At 40.5% G+C, this 21045-nt stretch overlaps 1 non-coding gene across 1 annotated transcript; it reads right to left on the bottom strand.

Annotated features, from left to right (window-relative positions):
* Nucleotides 1-16466: 16466 nt before the first annotated feature.
* On the bottom strand, nucleotides 16467-16539 carry TRNAW-CCA (transfer RNA tryptophan (anticodon CCA)). Its single transcript has one exon. It is a non-coding gene; the product is annotated as a tRNA-Trp (tRNA).
* Between the last annotated feature and the right edge of the window lie 4506 nt (nucleotides 16540-21045).

Raw genomic sequence — 21045 nt, forward strand, 5'->3', positions numbered from 1 at the left:
TCGTGTCCGACTCTGTGTGACTCCATAGATGGTAGCCTACCAGGCTCCCCCGTCCCTGGAATTCTACAGGCAAGAACACTGGAGTGGGTTGCCATTTCCTTCTCCAATGCATGAAAGTGAAAAGTGAAAGTGAAGTCGCTCAGTCATGTCCGACTCTTTGCGACCCCATGAATTGCAGCATGCCAGGCCTCCCTGTCCATCACCAACTCCCGGAGTTTACTCAGACTCACATCCATCGAGTCAGTGATGCCATTCAGCCATCTCATCCTCTGTCGTCCCTTTCTCCTCCTGCCCCCAATCCCTCCCAGCATCAGAGTCTTTTCCAATGAGTCAACTCTTCGCATGAGGTGGCCAAAGTACTGGAGTTTCAGCTTTAGCATCATTTCTTCCAAAGAAATCCCAGGGCTAATCTCCTTTAGAACAGACTGGTTGGATCTTCTTGCAGTCCAAGGGACTCTCAAGAGTCTTCTCCAACACCACAGTTCAAAAGCATCAATTTTTCTGTGCTCAGCCTTCTTCACAGTCCAACTCTCACATCCATACATGACCACTGGAAAAACCATAGCCTTGACTATGCGGACCTTTGTTGGCAAAGTAATGTCTCTGCTTTTGAATATGCTATCTAGGTTGGTCATAACTTTCCTTCCAAGGAGTAAACGTCTTTTAATTTCATGGCTGCAGTCACCATCTGCAGTGATTTTGGAGCCCAGAAAAATAAAGTCTGACACTGTTTCCAATGTTTCCCCATCTATTTCCCATGAAGTGATGGGAACGGATGCCATGATCTTCGTTTTCTGAATGTTGAGCTTTAAGCCAACTTTTTCACTCTCCACTTTCACTTTCATCAAGAGGCTTTTTAGTTCCTCTTGTGTATATATATGTACATATATATATGTTAATCCCAAACTCCTAATTTATCCATCCCCCCACCACAGGATGTATTTTTACCTTGAATGGAGTAAAAGTTTATAACAGTAGCAGTCCCTACTTTACCCCCACCCCATAAGGATTCCCTGGTGGTTCAGATGGTAAAGAATCTTCCTGCACTGCAGGAGACCCAGGTTTGATCCCTGGGTCAGGAAGATCCCCTGGAAAAGGGAATGGCAACCCCCTCCAGTATTCTTGCCTAGAAAATTCCATGGACGGAGGAGCCTGGCAGGCTACAGTCCATGGGGTTGCAAAGAGTCAGACATGACTGAGCAACCAACACTTTCACTAATACTTTGCCTTCCTGTAATATTTATTTTGAGCATTCCTGTAAGTTATATTTATGATATTGGCAAAATGGTCTCTAACTCATGGGGATATAAAAGAAATCCAGCAAGAGCTTCCATCTTCACTTGAATCCCCACATTTACCTTGGGGGAGGTCCATCCTGGGATTCTCAAAAATACACATTACTTTATTGTATTTATTTATACAAAACTACAGCATTACTTTATTTCTCTTTTCTTCCACTCCTTCATGCCTCCTTAGTCCATGAAATCTTTATTGAGACTAGGACAGAAAGAGTTGCTTTCACTTTGTATCTGTTAGAAATGAGTTTGACTGCAAGTAACAGAAACTCCAACAAAGGTTTAATTAACTGAGGGGCTGATGTTGCTCTTGCAGGTCTGGGGAGGAGTAGACAAGGCTGATACAGTAGCCAAGAACACCACATGAGACCCAGTCTTTCCTTTTCTTCTCATTGGATGCAGCTTAGTAACTAAACAATAACAACCTGTGGAATATTCTTGCATGCGTGCTCAGTCATGTCTGACTCTTTGAGACCCCCATGGACTGTAGCCGGCCAGGCTCCTCTGTCCATGGAATTTTCCAGGCAAGGATACTTGAGTAGATCATTTCCTACTCCAGGGGGTCTTCCTGACCTAGGAATCAAACCAAGTCTCTAATTTCTCCTGCATTGGCAAGCAGGTTCTTTACCACTAGTGCCACCTGGGAAGCCCATAATCTAGTTATCCATTTGCAAAACCTTCAGTGTACTATGGTGGAGTAGGAAAAGCATTAGTTGCAATAAAAATTTACATGTGGGGAAAAAAGTGAAGCCATATCTCAGGACTTATATCGGATCCTGCTGATAAGAACTGCAGCTCTTGTTTGCCTCACCTTGTTATCCCAGTTTAGGTACTTTGAGAGATCTTTCTGGTCTCCTCTGCAGTGTTAAGCCCTGGGGTAGGAGCTCACCTTCAGGGCTACCTGTGCTTTTAGTGCAGTTCAGAGTCCAAGGATTGCTTTGGGAGCTGAATAGTCACACATAGATCTTGTCCTGTCTCAGGATGTTTGTTTAGATAAGATTGGTCCCTCAAAGCTTTAGTAGGCTTTCAGGCTCTTTGCTCCAGTCAATTCTGGACCTTATGTAGACATAGTTTTATGCATTAAGTCTTTTATCTACTGGCTTCTGTGAGCTGACCATTTTCCTACAGTCCTCCTGGTCAGTGCCTTGAGGTAATTAGAAACAATCTTGGAGGGGGATACAAACATTTAGAGTAACAATTTTTTTTTCTAATAATTTCCCCCTGTATTTGGCAGAGAACTTTTATAGAAGGGATGTGCTCAAGACCCCAGGTACTAAGCTGAGACCTCCTCTTCTAAGCCATCCTCCATTTAAGATGAAGAAGACCTTAGCTTTTTCTAGCCTCCAAGGTTCAAACCATGAGAATTTCACTCAACTTTGTTTCCAGGTCATCTGCAGGAAATGTGTCTCTCAGCCCAGTTACTTTGTTAATCCATCTCTGCTTGCAGATGGTCTAATCACAGTCTGACTCATTTATCTCTGGTAGGACTTGGCTCAAAGAAGAGAAAAGAAAGGCAGATCCCACCTTTCCTAATTGCTCACACTACTTTCCCTAACATAACAGCCTTGGTTTGTACATGGCCAATACCCTATGTGGTGACAGTTGAACAAAATGTTTTGCTATGATCATTTTGTAATATTTTCTATAGAAACACCAAGGAGATAATTTAGTCTTTTTCTCTTGCAGCATTGATCTTTTTTAAATAAATTTATTATTATTTATACTTTAGAAGCTCAACATTCAGAAAACGAAGATCATGGCATCTGGTCCCATCACTTCATGGGAAATAGATGGGGAAACAGTGGAAACAGTGTCAGACTTTATTTTTTTGAGCTCCAAAATCATTGCAGATGGTGACTGCAGCCATGAAATGAAAAGACACTTACTCCTTGGAAGGAAAGTTATGACCAACCTAGATCACATATTAAAAAGCAGAGATATTACTTTGCCAACAAAGGTCCATGCTATGGTTTCTAGTCAAGGCTATGGTTTTTCCAATGGTCATGTATAGATGTGAGAGTTGGACTGTGAAGAAAGCTGAGCACCAAAAAATTGATGCTTTTAAACTGTGGTGCTGGAAAAGACTCTTGAGAGTCCCTTGGACTGCAAGGAGATCCAACCAGTCCAATCCTAACGGAGACCAATCCTGGGTGTTCATTGGAAGGACTGATGCTGAGGCTGAAACTCCAATACTTTGGCCACTTCATGCATAGAGTTGACTCATTGGAAAAGACCCTGATCTGGGAGGGATTGGGGGCAGGAGGAAAAGGGGACGACAGAGGATGAGATGGCTGGATGGCATCACCGACTCAATGCACATGAGTTTGGGTGAACTCCAGGAGTTGGTGATAGACAGGGAGGCCTGGTGTGCTGTGATTCATGGGGTTACAAAGAGTGGGATGTGACTGATCGACTATACTGAACTGATACTTTAGAAAAGTTGCTTTTCAGTTACACGACCTGGTATTGATAATATTGTTTAAATGTTTAGGTTGGTATCAAGCTTGGAAACTATCAAATTTCTGTCACATATGAACTGCAGATGTAGAAGGCATTTCAAGTGTTCTTGTGTAGTGATTCATTTAGCTGGAGACACTAAGTGATGAGCTATCGATGTGATCATGTTATTACTCTTGGGTGTACTGGCATAGTAGGCAGTAGGAATGTTAACACCAGGACAGCTAGCAATGACTTAACTGTACACAGAAGTGACCATAAGCCATAACACCATATCCCCAACTTTCCCAACTCCTGAAATGTTATTCCCACTTGGGATGGGAAGTGGGGAAGGGCAGGTGGTGTGAGCTTGACAGGAAATGTTGGAATAAGAAAGGACAGTCAACTGGAATTGAAATGTCTTGATTTTGCAAATTTTAGAAATTTTATGAATATAGTATAGCATTTGCAGTCACGTCCATGTGTAGTTCAGTTATTGCTAGCTGTCCTGGTAAAGGAACCGGCCTTCTGTGTTGGTTCACCCGGAGAAATAACATCATGACATCCATGATATATCCCTTATGTAACCCCAATAAAATGAGTCACTACACAAGAAAGCTTGAAATACCTCTAATGGCTTGCTAAGGCCTCTCACAAAGTCAGGCAAAGCCTGAAGTTAAGCTCCATTAGTGACACAGGAAATCCTTCTCTGGTAAACTATTATCGAGTGGAGTCTAACAAATCACTAGGCAATCACCAAGTAAAACCAATCAGAAAGTCACACCTCTTGATTGCTCTGCAATCACTCTGCCTATGACAGCCTTTAAATAAGGGAGGGTGAATAACTTGCACTTCTGTGTATGTCTCATAAAATATTCTTTATTTGATAGGGATTTTTGTTATTTTTAAGTGATAAAATTGCTATTTTAGCTAAGTAAATGCTTGGCTTTTCATTTTTTAATTTCTTCTTTTTCTTTCTAAAATTTTTATTTTCTCTATTCTAGATTCAAAGGCAAACAAATGGTAAAAAGTATGTCAAAGTAATATATGGAAGCAATCAGGAAAGCACAAAGCTTAACAAACTAATTGAACCTTAGGGTAGAGAAAGCTCTGTTACACACCCAGAAGGTTACTTCTGAAGGAAGTTAATACTTCTTCAACAGTTGTACTAAGAACATTAAAAATACTTTTGCCCAGGAAGGGTATCCACATTTTAATCTACCTTACACTGATAAAAAGAAAAACACACAGCAGGGAGGAGGCCGGGGCCAGTTTTCAGAGAGCCACAGAAGGTAGAAACAAAATGTCCTTTGTTTGGAGAATATTGCACCTGCATTAAATTTACTGCTGACATCTCTTCATAGAAATTTGATTTTCCTCCCATTCCCCCACCTCTGATTGTTTTCAACACTGAGGTATGTGAAGCATGCCAGTTCTCCTCCTTGTCTTTGCAACACTTCTGTCTTCAGCTGTGAAAGCCGACAGGGCTACCTCACCCCCTGGCCATCAGCACGTCATTTCAGCAAAGCACCTGCAGCCGTAACACGACACTGCACCATGCAGAGCTTCATACTTCTGTGACAGACACAAGAGATCAATTTCCTGCTGATTGGGCCTCCAAGCTGGGGCCCTGTTCTGACGAGGAAGGCCTCTTTCACATAATCCTGACTACTAAGGGCGGCTCAGATAACGATGAAAACTTTTAGAAGAGTTGTGACATCAAGATCATACAGGAAGCAACTATGGCCAAAGGCACTGTGATTATGGTGTATATTTTAAGGGGAGGGGTGTCCATAACCTCAATGTCCATAGCGTGGGTTGACTGACATTTAAGGTTTCTGAACATTCCATAAAGTTGGAAATAATGTAAGAGTGATGGATAACACATAGTATGGATTTTGTTCAGAAATTATTTTAGCTGTGAAGCCATCATATATTATAGATTAATTCAACTTTGTTTCTCTCTCTCTCCCTTTTGTGGTTTTTTGGCTTTGTTGGGTCTTAGTTGCTGCATGTGGGTTTAGTTACCCTGAGGCATATGGGATCTTAGTTCTCCCACCTGGGATCAAACCCACGTCCCCCAAATTGGAAGGAAGGTTCTTAACCACTGGACCACCAGGGAAATCCCTTATCTTTGTTTCTTACATTTAGGCACTTGTAGCTGTCTATCAGCCATGGTAAAGGCAGAGTTTCTCCACTTCTGCATCTTGCATTCACCTTTACTATTGCACCTGTAATTCTTCCGGTCATTTACTTAACCATCATCTCCTTTGCTATCTGTGAGCATCCTAGGACAGAACCAGGCTGTGTTCCCTGGTTCCCAGTGCTTACGCCCCATTTCCTTAGTGGCAAATCCCTATTAAATGTTTGGTTTTTTTTAGTTAATGGATTGTCAGTGAGGTTCATCACGTCCTAAGAAATCCTGAGGATACATTCATACTTCTTACTGAAACTATGTCTGTGTGGTCTTGACTTAGAACTCAAATATTTATCTTTTTTTAATCTATTTTTTAAATTCTTTGGCAGATTCTTTTTTTTGTAATTTTTAAAAAATTTATTTGGCTGCACTGGGTGTTAGTCACAGCACATGAGATCTTTAATCTTTGTTGGGGCACACAGGAACACTAGTTGCAGCGGGCAAACTCAGTTGCAGCTGTGACACCTGGTTCCCTGACCAGGGATCAAACTTGGGCCACCTGCATTAGCAACACAGAGTCTTAGCCACTGAAGCACCAGGGAAGTCCTAATCTACTTGTTTAAATTCAAGTATGGTTGATTTACAATGTTGTGTTAGTTTCAGGGGTATAACAAAGTGATTCACATACACACACACACACATATTCTTTTTCAGATTCTTTTCCCTTACAGATTATCATAAGATACTGAACATAGTTCCTTCTTCTATACTGTAGGTCCTTGTTGGTTACCTATTTTATATGTAGTAGTGTGTATTTAAATCCTGCTGCTACTGCTGCTGCTGCTAAGTCGCTTCAGTCGTGTCCAACTCTGTGCAACCCCATAGACGGCAGCCCACCAGGCTCCCCCATCCCTGGGATTCTCCAGGCAAGAACACTGCAGTGGGTTGCCATTTCCTTAGACTCCTAATTTATCCATCCCCTTCTTCTTGGCTATTCACAAGTTTTTTCTCTGTGCCTGTGACTCTGTTTCTGTTTTGTGAATATGTTCATTTGTATAATTTTTTTAGATTCCACATATAAGCAATGTCATATGATATTTGTCTTTCTCTGTCTGGCTTATTTCACTTGGTATGATAATCCCTAAGTCCATTCAGGTCACTGCAGATGGCACTGTTTTGTTCCTTTGGTTAAGTAGTATTCAGCCATAAGAAGTAGTGTGTATATTGGTGTGTTTATATATCTATATTATATGTTTGCTAATTCGCTTCAATTCTGTCCAACTCTTTGTGATCCTATGGACTGTAGCCAGCCAGGCTCCCCTGTCCATGGAGATTCTTCAGGCAAGAATACTGGAGTATGTTGCCATGCCCTCCTCCCAAGGATCTTCCTCACCCAAGGATCAAACCTATATCTCTTACATCTCCTGCATTGGCAGGTAGGTTCTTTACCACTAGCGCCACCTGGGAAGTCCATATATATGCATATATATATATATTTAATAATTATATATTTATATATAATATAAATAAATATTTCTATATCTTCTTTATATATGTATGTATATATATATCTTCTTTATCCATTCATCTGTCAGTGGACATTTTGCTTGTTTCCAAGTTTTGGCTATTGCAAATAGTGCTGCTTTGAACATTGGGGTACATGCACCTTCTTGAATCATAGTTCAGAAATCTATCTTGAATTGGGTAAAAAGAGAAGAAAGTGGAGGAGGAGAGGAAGCAGCAGAAGAAGATGAGTTGTGTCATTTTAGAATCAGAAGGCCTAGGTTCCAAGGATGGCTTTAATATCTACAAGTTGAATGACTTTGAGAACTGACATAATATCTAAGCATCCTTCTCCTTACTGTCAAATGGGGATTCTAATAACATCTGGGGGATTACATGAGAGCATTACTGTACAATGCTCAGAAGTGCTTGTTCCAGAGGGGGGAAAATCAGTGAGAATTAGCAGCTGGTATTAGCAGAGTAAGAAAAACCTTTGGCTTCAGCTTATCAAATATGTTATCTTTATATGATTCTTTTATAAAGTTCCCAAAGAGTAGAGGCACAATTAAGAAGCCTAAAGTTAAAAGATGTGCCTCAGGCCACCTGCTCTTTGTATCCACTCAGTAATCACCAGGCAGGGGCTGGCTTCTCTCTATGATTTGCTTTATGAATACCTGCAAACCCCTCTCTGTCACTGCAAATATCCTCCAGGTTAATTTATTTTGGGCAAAGGACAGAGTTTAAGTGGAAGCCTTTTACATGTCATGGATCTCAGAACAGAAAAAAAAGAACATCAGTGAAAACTGGTGAAGTTCAAATAAGAACTATTGCTTATTTACTAATATCATACCTATTAATATCCTATTCTTGACAATTATACTATGACTGTGTAAGATCTTTACATAAAGGGAAGTGAATGAGGGTATAAGGCAGTACTTGTATTATGTTTGCAACTTTCCTGTTAATTCTAAAAAAATTCTTTTCTCAGTTTGTTTTGTTTAGCTGAGAGATAATCTGCATTAATCATAGCAGAGGTTGCCGCAGATTTTTATTAGCTCCCAAATCTCTTGCTACGGACATATGGACTCACCTGGACTGGCTCTAAGGACTCATGGGGACAGTATCTTCCAAGTATGGAGAATTGTAGAGCATTGATCGAGTCTACATGATATATTTTTCCCCTGAGGAAAAGATGATTATGATGCTAAAACCTAGGAGCTGAGGCAATGCTACTGGCCAGAAAAGCAAAACAAACATCATTCAAACCCTTCTGATAAGAAATCCCCCTTATCAACTGTTGAAGACATCAGCTTGAAGCAGACATTTCATTCCATAGACATAGTTAAGCTTTCATACACCCAGGTCAGGGAATTCCTTCCTCACTGATGTGATATTTTATACATGGAATGTTTCTTAACTTTGTAGACTCCAGTGATGGTGACTATAATAGAGACAAACAACGATGTGCGTAGATAAACAACTCAAAGAAATGACTACAGAGTGTTTATTCATAAATCCATTATGGACTGAGTTAGCCATCTGAATCCCAGATGCTAGGATATAGTGAGATCTGATCTGTACCATGGTGTCATTGCTTTTGTGACAGGCTTAGTGTGGGATTAGAAGGAGAGACTGGAAACGGAGGTTTGAGGTCCTGCTGAGCTAGGGAAGATAGAATAGGGCCTTACCTGAAGCCTTGTTGGGAAGGACAAAGGAGATGGCATGAAATTAAGAGATAAGATCCCTTGCAAGAGGACAAAGATATACAATGACCTGTCTCAAATATCGTGTGCAATGAAGTAGCAAGGAAGAAAGAAAGAGAGGAGGAGTGAGGTGTGGATGTGATGAGGTTGTAGTAAAGGAGAAATGAAGTAGGAAGAAAGGCAAGCTGATAGAAGAGGAAGAGAAATAAAGCGCATAATTAAATTTTTAAGCAAAAGCAAACAAACAAAAACCTTGCTAACTGAGAATCCTCAGTTTTCCTAAATTTTCTACAGCTTTTATCTTAGCCAACTCTGAACAACTTCTGTATTACTTAAACAACCACCGCCACGATTCTAGGTAATATCGATCTCAGGCATTATAGTATCAGTCTTAATATAACTTAGATCCTGCAGACTTCTACCACTTTGTTTTTCTGAGAAAGTTTCTAGGAAGCAGTTAAGTATCAGCAAACAGTGCCCTTCATTAGTTACAGGATGTTTTTAGGAACTCAGATATATTCAGGCACCAATAAATAAACAAAAGCAGCTGAGTTATGCTGATATGGGCTAAACTCATGCTACTGTCTTGTCGTAGTGAGTGGTTATGAAGCAAATTGCTAACGATAATGGTAAGTTTGAGTTGATTGCATCTGTGTCCACAGTTACAATGCAGAAGACAGAAAGTACATGTATTCATTCTTTCAGGAAATATTTATTAAGCCCTACTATACTGAGTGACTTCACTATATATATATATATATATATATATATATATATATATGCATCAAGTAATGCTCTAGATTCTGGGGATATAATGGGGAATAAGAAGGACAAAAAGAAATTGTTTTCACTGTTCAAAAGATTGTTTTCACTATCATAAATGTTAGGCAGAAAATAAAAGCAGCGTAGATAGAACTTGACCCACCAAGAGGTGGGGGGCAGAGGAGAATTGCTACTTGAATTAGACGATGAATTCTTGAGCTGAGGCCTGGCAGGAAAGCAAAGGCAGTCACGAGAATTTCTAGAAGTGTTGCAGGAAAGAGCCAAATTTGACTCCATGTTGGATGCATCTTTGTACTCTAACCTTTGGTTCCTGTTGCTTTTGTTCAGAAAAATGATACTGCCTATATAATGGCCTGCCTGGAGAACCCTGCCTCTCTGCTTGAATGTTAAACCAAAGTGTCTTTGTTGAGGGAACCCTCCTGACCCTGTCCACTGGTGAATGACTCTAAGAGGGAATAAATTAACACATCCCTCCCAAAAGCTGACCATTCCAGGGGATATTTGCGATGCTTATGTTCTTTTTACTTTACTTCCTCATCTCCTCCCCTTCTTTGGTCTATAAAAGAAACTGGCATCCCAGACCCCGATAAGATGGGTTTTTAGGGATAGGCTGCTATCTTCTCAGTCTGCTGGCTTTCTGAATAAAGTCGTATTCCTTGCCTCAACACTTCATCTCTCAGTTTATTGGTGTGTTATGCGGTGAGCACAGTGAACTTGGACTGAGTAATGGCAGGAGTGAAGGGGAAATGCTCCAGGTAGAGGCATCCTGTGCTGGTTACAGGCACAAAATCTGGAGCCAAACTCTGTGGGTTTGAATCATGACTCTTTCAATTCCCAGTTGTTTGGTCTTAGACAAGTTCCTTAACTTTTCTTTGCCTCAGTTTCCTCATGTATAAAATGGTGATATAAGGGGACTGAAGGTGCTAAATATTTGAATAAAGTGCTATTTGTGTTTGTTAAATATATTGTTGTTGTCTTTGTTGTTCAGCTGCTACGCCGTGTCCAACTCTTTAAGACCACCTGAACTGCAGCACACCAGGCTTCCCTGTCCTTCACTATCTCCTCGGGTTTGCTCAACATCATGTCCATTGATTCAGTGATGCTGTCTAACCATCTCATCTTTAGCATACATACATATATACATCCATACAGTCAGCTTCAGCTTGGAGTTGCACTTGGAGACAAAGAAGTAAAGGAACATTTTAACAATGTAATGGTTATGGTGAGTCTTGAGGTTTGGAACAGAAAGTCTCAAAGCAGAGGGAAAAGTAGATAGAAAAGCTGTTCATAAACAGCTTAGGATCTTGGGTAACTTGGAAAGGATAGGGGCACAGGGGTGTTCCATGGCAATCTTCTGGTTACTTGTCAGTATATGACGAACTCTCCCAGTACCAGGTGCCTAAAGCAACAACTTACTATTATATCTTGTGACTGTGGGACTTAACGGGCTCACCTAGGTGATCTGGTGCAATTGCAGTAAAATGATATTTGAGTCTGGATTCATTCCCTGATAGCTCAGTTGGTAAAGAATCTGCCTGCAATGCAGGAGACCCCGGTTCAATTCCTGGGTCGGGAAGATCCACTGGAGAAGGGATAGGCTACCCACTCCAGTATTCTTGGGCTTCCCAGGGGCTCAGCTGGTAAAGAATCTGCCTGCAATGTGGGAGACCTGGATTCAGTCTCTGGGTTGGGAAGATTCCCTGGAGAAGGGAAAGGTTATCCACTCCAGTGTTCTGACCTGGAGAATAAAGTCCATGGGATGGCAAAGAGTCAGACACGACAGAGAGACTTTGGCTTTCTTTCACTTTCTTGCCTGGAGGTCTGGTTCCTAGGCTGGAATGGCTGCACCAGCTAGAGTTCACTTAGGTATCTCCCTCTCCATATGGCCCTTCCACGTGGCTAACCTGGGCTCTCTCATAGGATGATGGTCTCAGGGCAGTAATACTTTTTTAAAAAATTTTATTATTTAACTTTACAATATTGTATTGGTATTGCCATATATCAACATGAATCCACCACAGGTATACACGTGTTCCCCATCCTGAACCCTCCCCCCTCCTCCCTCCCCGTACCATCCCTCTGGGTCATCCCAGAGCACCAGCCCCAGGCATCCAGTATCGTGCATTGAACCTGTACTGGTGACTCATTTCATATATGATATTATACATGTTTCAATGCCATTCTCCCAAATCATCCTACCCTCTCCCTCTCCCACAAAGTCCAAAAGACTGTTCTTTACATCAGTGACTCTTTTGCTGTCTCGTATTCAGAGAAGGCAATAGCACCCCACTCCAGTACTCATACCTGGAAAATCCCATGGATGGAGGAGCCTGGTAGGCTGCAGTCCATGGGGTCACTAAGAGTCAGGCACGACTGAGCGACTTCACTTTCACTTTTCACTTTCATGCATTGGAGAAGGAAATGGCAACCCACTCCAGTGTTCTTGCCTGGAGAATCCCAGGGACGGGGGAGCCTGGTGGGCTGCCATCTATGGGGTCACAAAGAGTCGGACATGACTGAAGCGACTTAGCAGCAGCAGCAGCAGCATACAGGGTTATTGTTACGATCATTCTAAATTCCATATATATGCGTTAGTATACTGTATTGGTGTTTTTCTTTCTGGCTTACTTCACTCTAATAGGCTTCAGTTTCATCCACCTCATTAGAACTCATTCAAATGTATTCTTTTTAATGGCTGAGTAATACTCCATTGTGTATATGTACCACAGCTTTCTTATTCATTCATCTGCTGATGGACATCTAGGTTGCTTCCATGTCCTGGCTATTATAAACAGTGCTGTGATGAACATTGGGGTACACGTGTCTCTTTCAATTCTGGTTTCCTCAGTGTGTATCCCCAGCAGTGGGATTGCTGGATCATAAAGCAGTTCTATTTCCAGTTTTTTAAAGAATCTCCACACTGTTCTCCATAGTGGCTGTACTAGTTTGCATTCCCACCAACAGTGTAAGAGGGTTCCCTTTTCTCCACACCCTCTCCAGCATTTATTGCTTGTAGACTTTTGGATTGCAGACTTGGCAATTTCCCTTAGAGAGAGAGAGTTCCAAGAAACAGGAAGTAAAGCTGCTAGTTTCCTAAAGCCTGTATTTGGAACCTGACACCATGAGATTTCTTCCATCATACTTTTTTTGTTAAAGGAGCCACAAACCAGTCCAGATTCAGGGAACTGGATATAGGCTCCAATTTTGATTGGAGAAGAGTCAAAGAAAGTGTGGTCATTTTAAATCTGCTTCAAGGGGTGATGAGGTAAAGCTCTAGACGAGGGGGTTAGGAGAATGCCTATACTCAGGAGGTCCTTGTATGACATTTGATCATGTTCAAAATTTATCTGGTAGGTAATGTTAGAACCAGTTTAGGCTTTAACTATGGAAATACTAGTGTCTAGACATTATAGATAAAATGGATTCCTTTCTTCTAAAGTTGCAGTGGGAACATGAGAACCATAAGGAAAAGTTAAGATTAAAGTATTAATCTTCAATTCTGAAAGATCATTATTTTCTTCCAGTACTGTTCCCCTGAAGAGAAATTCTCTAATGGCTACAGATGGGGCTCAAGAACAAGGAGATGCAATTGCAACCAGGATGTCTTGTGGATAAGAGGTGAGCTTGGAAAAGGTCTTTGCCTAGTACTGAGAATTTCTTGTTTAGTTTTATTGCTTTGATTTACACAGAGACTATTTTGAGGTGGGAGAATTAACCAGTTTTAGGAGGTGGGTGCTGCTTTTTTATATAGTGCAATAGTAACTTACCTTAATGGAGCTGGTCTGATTCTGGAGTAATTCATGAATAACTGGTTCTAGGAAGAGTATAGACAGATTCCATTTTCTACACACACTTACATAAGCATTGATTAACATTTTCTACCCATTCCTCCGTATCTATTTTTAAAATGAGAGCTGAAGAATTTCAGAAGTTGCTCATGGAAGGAACATTTTATAAAGTTATGAAACTTAAAGCAATCTGACTTTCATCAACAAAATCCCATCTGGGATTGCCACGTGTGCAAGTTCTATGCTAAATGGGAGAGTTCCTATTTTATGTGTAGATTTGTAAGTTATCAGGACTAAGTACCTGATATGGATAATATGTTTCTTTCTTCCCCATATAAAATGAACCACTTACCTCAAAGTAGCTTCTACTTTTCTAATCATTTCCCAAGACATAGAACTTTATTTATTCAAAAATTCTTGTATCTTGTTCGTCATGTGACAGGTATGCTTTGAAGTCTTTATAAAAAATAACTCATTTTCTCATCATTACTACTCAAGGAAGGCAATACTGTTATCATCATCCTCAGTTTTGTAGATGAGCCATAGAACTATTACAAACACATGTAATAAATAACAGAGCTGGGACATGAACCCATTCAGCTGGCTCCAGAAGTCACATTCTCAAGCACTATGCTTTGTTACTTCCATTTTCCCCTTAACACCACTATATTAGCCTCTACATAACTCCACACTAGCTAGACTCACACTATTACTATAAGATTTCCAGGAGTCAAATTTTTTATCTATTCTTCTGTGAATCCATGGTATCTGGCATTGGACTTAGCAAATAGAAGTTACTGAGAAATAGGTTTGCCTAAAGGAATGAAACTGGGTTAATAATCAGAGGTATAAATGATTCTTGGACCTTCATATCTATCATTTGTTGTTGCTGTTTAGCTGCTGTTGCGACTCTTTGCAACCCCACCAACTGTAGTGTGCCAATCTCTTTGCCTGAAATTTTCCAGGCAGAAATGCTAAAGTGGGTAGCCATTCCCTTCTCCAGGAGATCTTCCCGACCCAGGGATCGAACCCTGGTCTCCTGCATTGCAGGCAGATTCTTCAGTTTAGCAGGATTGTATTATCCAACAATTAAGATGTCTACTTATGCTTTCCACTTTCACTCACATCGGCATGAATTTATACATCTATCCCATTTCTCCTGTATGTCTAAGCACTCACATTTTCTTGCTCTCCAGAAAGTTTCATAAGAAGTCTTATAACTTAAACTTGATTCCAAGACAAAGGTTAGTTTGCAAAGACTGCACAAGCACTAAATATCATACATGAATCACAAGGTTAGTTGGCATTTCTGAATCACATGGCTCTTAACATAATGAAATTTTAAAAGGAATGCCATCTTGCTCACTAGCTAATGGTTTTTTGCCCTACTGAGAAATTATTTCTTTAACATTAGTAGGTTAATCAAAATTGATATCTGTGAACTATAAACTCCTAAGTATACAATCTAATTGAGGGCACTGTTGACAAAATCTCTATTTTATAGGCAGGTCACTGAACAAACATCACTTACCAATATGTCACAGACATTTGAAAATGTACAGATTCAGCAAATATTGTTCATTTGTTTCATTCATTTTTTCACTGTCTTTTTATAGTGATGACACATTTTAAGATTAAAAAAAGCCACACTTTAATCATTGGACTACATACATTCAATTTTAAAACAGGCCTCTTGATAAATAGAAAGATTTTAAGAAGTTAATTTTTCCCTGGATAAGAGAGCAATTTATGATAAACTTACCATAGTAATCCTGGTTTCTCAATTTTATTGATTTGAGTTCTTAGAAGAATTCAGCCACTTTTTATTCTGAGAAAAAAGCATATAAACATATACAAATAATCTCTCTATATACAAATATATATATATCTGAAATACTTCCAATATTTGAAAGCTATTTTCTCTGAAAATTCTTAATTACAAATACACTGTTTTACATCTTCTACATCTTTTCTGAAAATGAAATTATGTAAAAACTGAGTCATTTTGTATTACAGGATTCATGTATATAATATTCCTTGTATTCCTTGTAAAAATGAAACAAAATCTTTTCTTTTTACAAAAACCAGAGACTCTGAAAAAAATGAACATATGAAAAGATAATTTCAATATTGTTTTAATAAAAGCATGCTTTTCTTATTAGGTCTTAGGATGGATTTAAGATGCATGAAACAAATCAGGAATATTTTAACTGCAATAGCACACACTTTGTTGTTGGTCATTTTCTCAGTTGTATCCGACTCCTTGTGATCGCATGGACTGTAGCATGCCAGGCTTCCCTGTCCTTCACTATCTCCTGGAGTTTGCTTAAACTCATGACCATTGAGTCAATGGTGCCATGTTTTGGGGACCTAATAGAATTGCAGACCAGGAGTCTCCATCTCCTGGTTTCATGATGTTATCCTAGCTCTCAGGTGTTGCTGTGAATCTGGCTTGTCAGCTGTCTTGGCATTGAACCAAGAAAAGATCAACCTTTATCTCACTTCTCATTTTTAAATATATATGAAGGGCAGCACAGAATATACCAGATGAAATGGTATATTGTAGCAAAATAGTTTTGAGATATTATCTTTTTCTTCGACTAGGGAATCACCATATCCAGGAGGAAGGTCAGACAGCTACCAAGGCAGATTTGATAGTGTTGAGTAAAGTTGAATGAAAAGTGAAAGTGAAGTCGCTTAGTCATGTCCGACTCTTTGCAATCCCATAGGACTATAGCCTACCGTCCTATGGGATTCTCCATCCATGGGATTCTCCAGGCAAGAACACTGGAGTGGGTTACCATTTCCTTCTCCAGGGAATCTTCCTGACCCAGGGATCGAACCTGGGTCTCCTGCATTGGAGGCAGACGCTTTAACCTCTGAGCCACCAGGGAGCAGCAGAGACATGTATTCCCTAGTGGTTTATTGGCTAAGCCTCTGTGCTCCTGATACAGGGGACCCTGGGTTCGATCCCTGGTCAGGGAACTAGATCCCACATGCCACAACTAAAGATTCCATGTGCCCCAGCTAAGACTCAGTGCAGCCAAATAAATGTTTTTTAAATAATATTAATAAAATAAAGGCCACAGACTTGATAATCGACCTAGAAGAGAGGTGCTATATACATGACAATGGAAGTCCCCAGTATAGAGATGGCTTTGGTAACTGAAAATGCAAACCCTAAGGAAAAAACAGATGTACAATAATCTGTCTTCCTGATATCTTATCCTGAGGTGTCCTATTTCCAGGTTGGAGGCCAAAGAGAAAGCTCAGCTCCTAATCATTTTATGTCTGCTTTCCTTTCCTGGTGTCCCCAGACACCAGGCTGGGGACAGAAATCATTTATAGAACAGACTGGAAGAGATCTTCAAGATCATGAAACAGTTCTCCCTTCCTTGTAGAGAAAAGGCGAGGTCTAGAGTGGTTAAGTGAGTTGTCCAAGATACACAGCTCTTTAAGACCTAATTCATATAAAACCAGAAGTGAAGTCCCAAACTCCCAATGTCACTTTTTGACAACATGCCCACAGTAAAGTGATTGCTAAAAAATTATCACAAAGGCCAGGAGAATGTTATTCATATATGAAGGAATGATTCAACAACTTGGATTGAACCCCTCTCTGCATTTCAACAACAGTCATGCTGTTTACTCAATATTTTTTTAGTTTCTAAGAATCCAGTCACTATTCCTGTTGTTAATTCATAGACTGTAACCTCTTATTTGGGCGGTAGTTGAATGGATCAATGCCTTGGGAGATGAAGTGACATGCTCAAGGGCACGCAGTTAGTCACCAAGCTGCTTTCAGGTAGATGAGTCTGGTCTTGCGGCTTTCTCCCAGAATATCACATTTTATTCAGAGACTTCTTTTGGGCCCCAAAAATGCTGGACTCCCAAGTCCTTCAAGGAGAGGATGATCGGAGGTGGATGCTGTAAGGCACAGTATCTCTTTGTCTACTCTAGGAGCCACTAGGGCTTTGGAAGTTCAGGGAAGGACAATCTTATGAGCAGGGTTCCCTGGTGGTTCAGATGGTAAAGAATTTGCCTGCTATGCAGGAGACCTGGCTTTGATCCCTGCATTGGGAAGACCCCCTGGAGAAGAGAATGGCTACCCACGCCAGTGTTCTTTCCTGGGAAATCCCATGGGCAAAAGAGCCTGGTAGGCTACAGTCCATGGGGTTGCAGAGAGTTGAATACGACTGAGCAACTGAATACTTCTCACTTCCAATCTTATGAGCCCCCTTCCAGAACCTAGGATTTACCACGGTTGACATTGCATTTTTTAGGTCACTGCCTGGTGCCAGTACATTTTGCCAAAAGGCCGTGTTGTGACACTGCATGAAGGCCAAAAGTTGTTTTGGAAGTCCCTGTGTTTGCTGAATTTCAGGATAGGAGATAGTCTGTGTAAGGGGAAAGTGATGAGTTTTTATCAAAGATAAAAATGCAATGCCTTGTCCATTTAATTATCTTCCAGGCAGGAACCCATAAGCTTATTTCTCTGGTTTTTTTTTTTTTTTTTTTCAGGAAAAGATAGAATTTATTTATTTATTTATTTATTTATTTTTAGTGTTTAAGTTCTTTTTTTTTTTTCTTTAATAGAAAATTATTTAATTAGTATACATGTGTTCCCCATCCTGAACCCTCCTCCCTCCTCCCTCTCCACACCATCCCTCTGGGTCATCCCAGTGCACCAGCCCCAAGCATCCAGCATCGTGCATTGAACCTGGACTGGCATCTCGTTTCATACATGACGTTTCACATGTTTCAATGCCATTCTCCCAAATCTTCCCACCCTCTCCCTCTCCCACAGAGTCCATAAGACTGTTCTATACATCAGTGTCTCTTTTGCTGTCTCGTATACAGGGTTATCGTTACCATCTTTCTAAATTCCATATATATGCGTTAGTATACTGTATTGGTGTTTTTCCTTCTGGCTTACTTCACTCTGTATAATAGGCTCCAGTTTCATCCACCTCATTAGAACTGATTCAAATGTTTTCTTTTTAATGGCTGAGTAATACTCCATTGTGTATATGTACCACAGCTTTCTTATCCATTCATCTGCTGATGGACATCTAGGTTGCTTCCATGTCCTGGCTATTATAAACAGTGCTGCGATGAACATTGGGGTACACGTGTCTCTTTCCCTTCTGGTTTCCTCAGTGTGTATGCCCAGCAGTGGGATTGCTGGATCATAAGGCAGTTCTATTTCCAGTTTTTTAAGGAATCTCCACACTGTTCTCCATAGTGGCTGTACTAGTTTGCATTCCCACCAACAGTGTAAGAGGGTTCCCTTTTCTCCACACCCTCTCCAGCATTTATTATTTGTAGACTTTTGAATCGCAGCCATTCTGACTGGTGTGAAATGGTACCTCATAGTGGTTTTGATTTGCATTTCTCTGATAATGAGTGATGTTGAGCATCTTTTCATGTGTTTGTTAGCCATCTGTATATCTTCTTTGGAGAAATGTCTATTTAGATCTTTGGCCCATTTTTTGATTGGGTCATTTATTTTTCTGGAGTTGAGCTGTAGGAGTTGCTTGTATATAAGGTGTCCACATATGGACACCTCATCTTTGACAAAGGAGGCAAGAATATACAATGGATTAAAGACAATCTCTTTAACAAGTGGTGCTGGGAAATCTGGTCAACCACTTGTAAAAGAATGAAACTAGAACACTTTCTAACACCATATACAAAAATAAACTCAAAATGGATTAAAGATCTCAACGTAAGACCAGAAACTATAAAACTCCTAGAGGAGAACATAGGCAAAACACTCTCTGACATACATCACAGCAGGATCCTCTATGATCCACCTCCCAGAATATTGGAAATAAAAGTAAAAATAAACAAATGGGACCTAATTAAACTTAAAAGCTTCTGCACATCAAAGGAAACTATTAGCAAGGTGAAAAGACAGCCTTCAGAATGGGAGAAAATAATAGCAAATGAAGCAACTGACAAACAACTAATCTCAAAAATATACAAGCAACTCCTATTTCTCTGGTTTTAAAGCAAAAAATACACAAGAATATCTTTCATGCATGTGTGCATGAGTGCTAAGTTAATTCAGTCGTGTCCCTGCCAGGCTCCTCTTTCCATGGGATTCTCCAGACAAGAATACTGAAGTGGGTTGCCATGTCCTCCTCCAGGGGTAGGGATCAAACCCACGTCTCCTGCAGCTCCTGCATGGCAAGTGGATTCTTTACCACTGAGCCACCCTGGGGAAGCCCAAACATCTTTCAACCCAGTGCCAAAAACTGATATGAAATGGAAAAGTGAATGCATAACTAAGGCAGGTTATGGGAGAATTCACATGGGCGTGCCCCAACTACTCAGAGCTCTTGCTACCTTTGCAGATGGTTGAGGATAAGGGACTGTTGCTATACACGCTGGCAAACACACACTGGCCCACAAGTCCAGATTGCTGGGTCAGAAGATTTCAGCCCCTCAAAGGCTGAAATGATAACATGTGATGGGCCACACTAACCTGTTATGGTTTTGAGGGCCTGTATACTTTGAGGACACGAAGTGCGTTATCATGAGCTCTGAGAGTCTGCAGGATTCTGTCTTCAGTTAGTGCAATAGTACATTGTGCTGTCATTGACTTTGGCATGCACTGTTCTGCCTGAGGCATTAGATGTCTAATTTGATCAAAATCAGACCCTATAATTTGAATTCAAGCCAAGCCACAATCAAATCACAAAATTTCCAAAGCTGCCACCATCTTGGAAATGTCAAATGCTGCGTGGGGGAGCAGGAAATGACTCTTCAGGGAATCAAGGAACCTGTTTTAATGAATTTTGTGTCTGGTCCTTATATGAGGCCATTAGATATAATTTAAATGTCTTGATTAACATTTTATTACTTGACATGACTGCTGGAAAAAAAAAATCGTTGCCCATGCACCACACATATCAAAATATCCTAAACTCCTTTGAGTTTCAAGGTGCTAAATATAGAGCTTTTGGGCCACTTAGATGGTGTCTGAAGTCTGCCTGATACTTGGTGTGAAAAATAAACCTGAGAAAAAGGGATGTTTTTCTCTGCTCAGATACTAGGACCCGATCTAAGCTTGGCCAGCTTTGGCAGTCACTGTCGGACCTCCCGGCTGTCTGAGGAATTGTACACTCCTTTCTAAATCCTTTCGGAAATTGCCAGTTTGACAGAATAACATTGCAGGAAACCACTCAAATTGAACATATTTGTTGTTTTATGTTCTGCCAGGCAAATGTCAGAACAATGCCAGGAGACCAGAGTAGGTCAGAATTGGAAGGGGCAGCAGGGGAAGTGAAGGGAGGGAACCAGGAGCGAAAGAGACAATGAGAAGAGAATGAAAAGCTATTTTAATGGGGAATTTTAAACACATAAAACTCTTGCTTTTGAAAATCAAAAGCAAA

This window comes from Bos taurus, chromosome 12 (assembly GCF_002263795.3).
Source record: "Bos taurus isolate L1 Dominette 01449 registration number 42190680 breed Hereford chromosome 12, ARS-UCD2.0, whole genome shotgun sequence".
NCBI classification, from domain to species: domain Eukaryota; kingdom Metazoa; phylum Chordata; class Mammalia; order Artiodactyla; family Bovidae; genus Bos; species Bos taurus.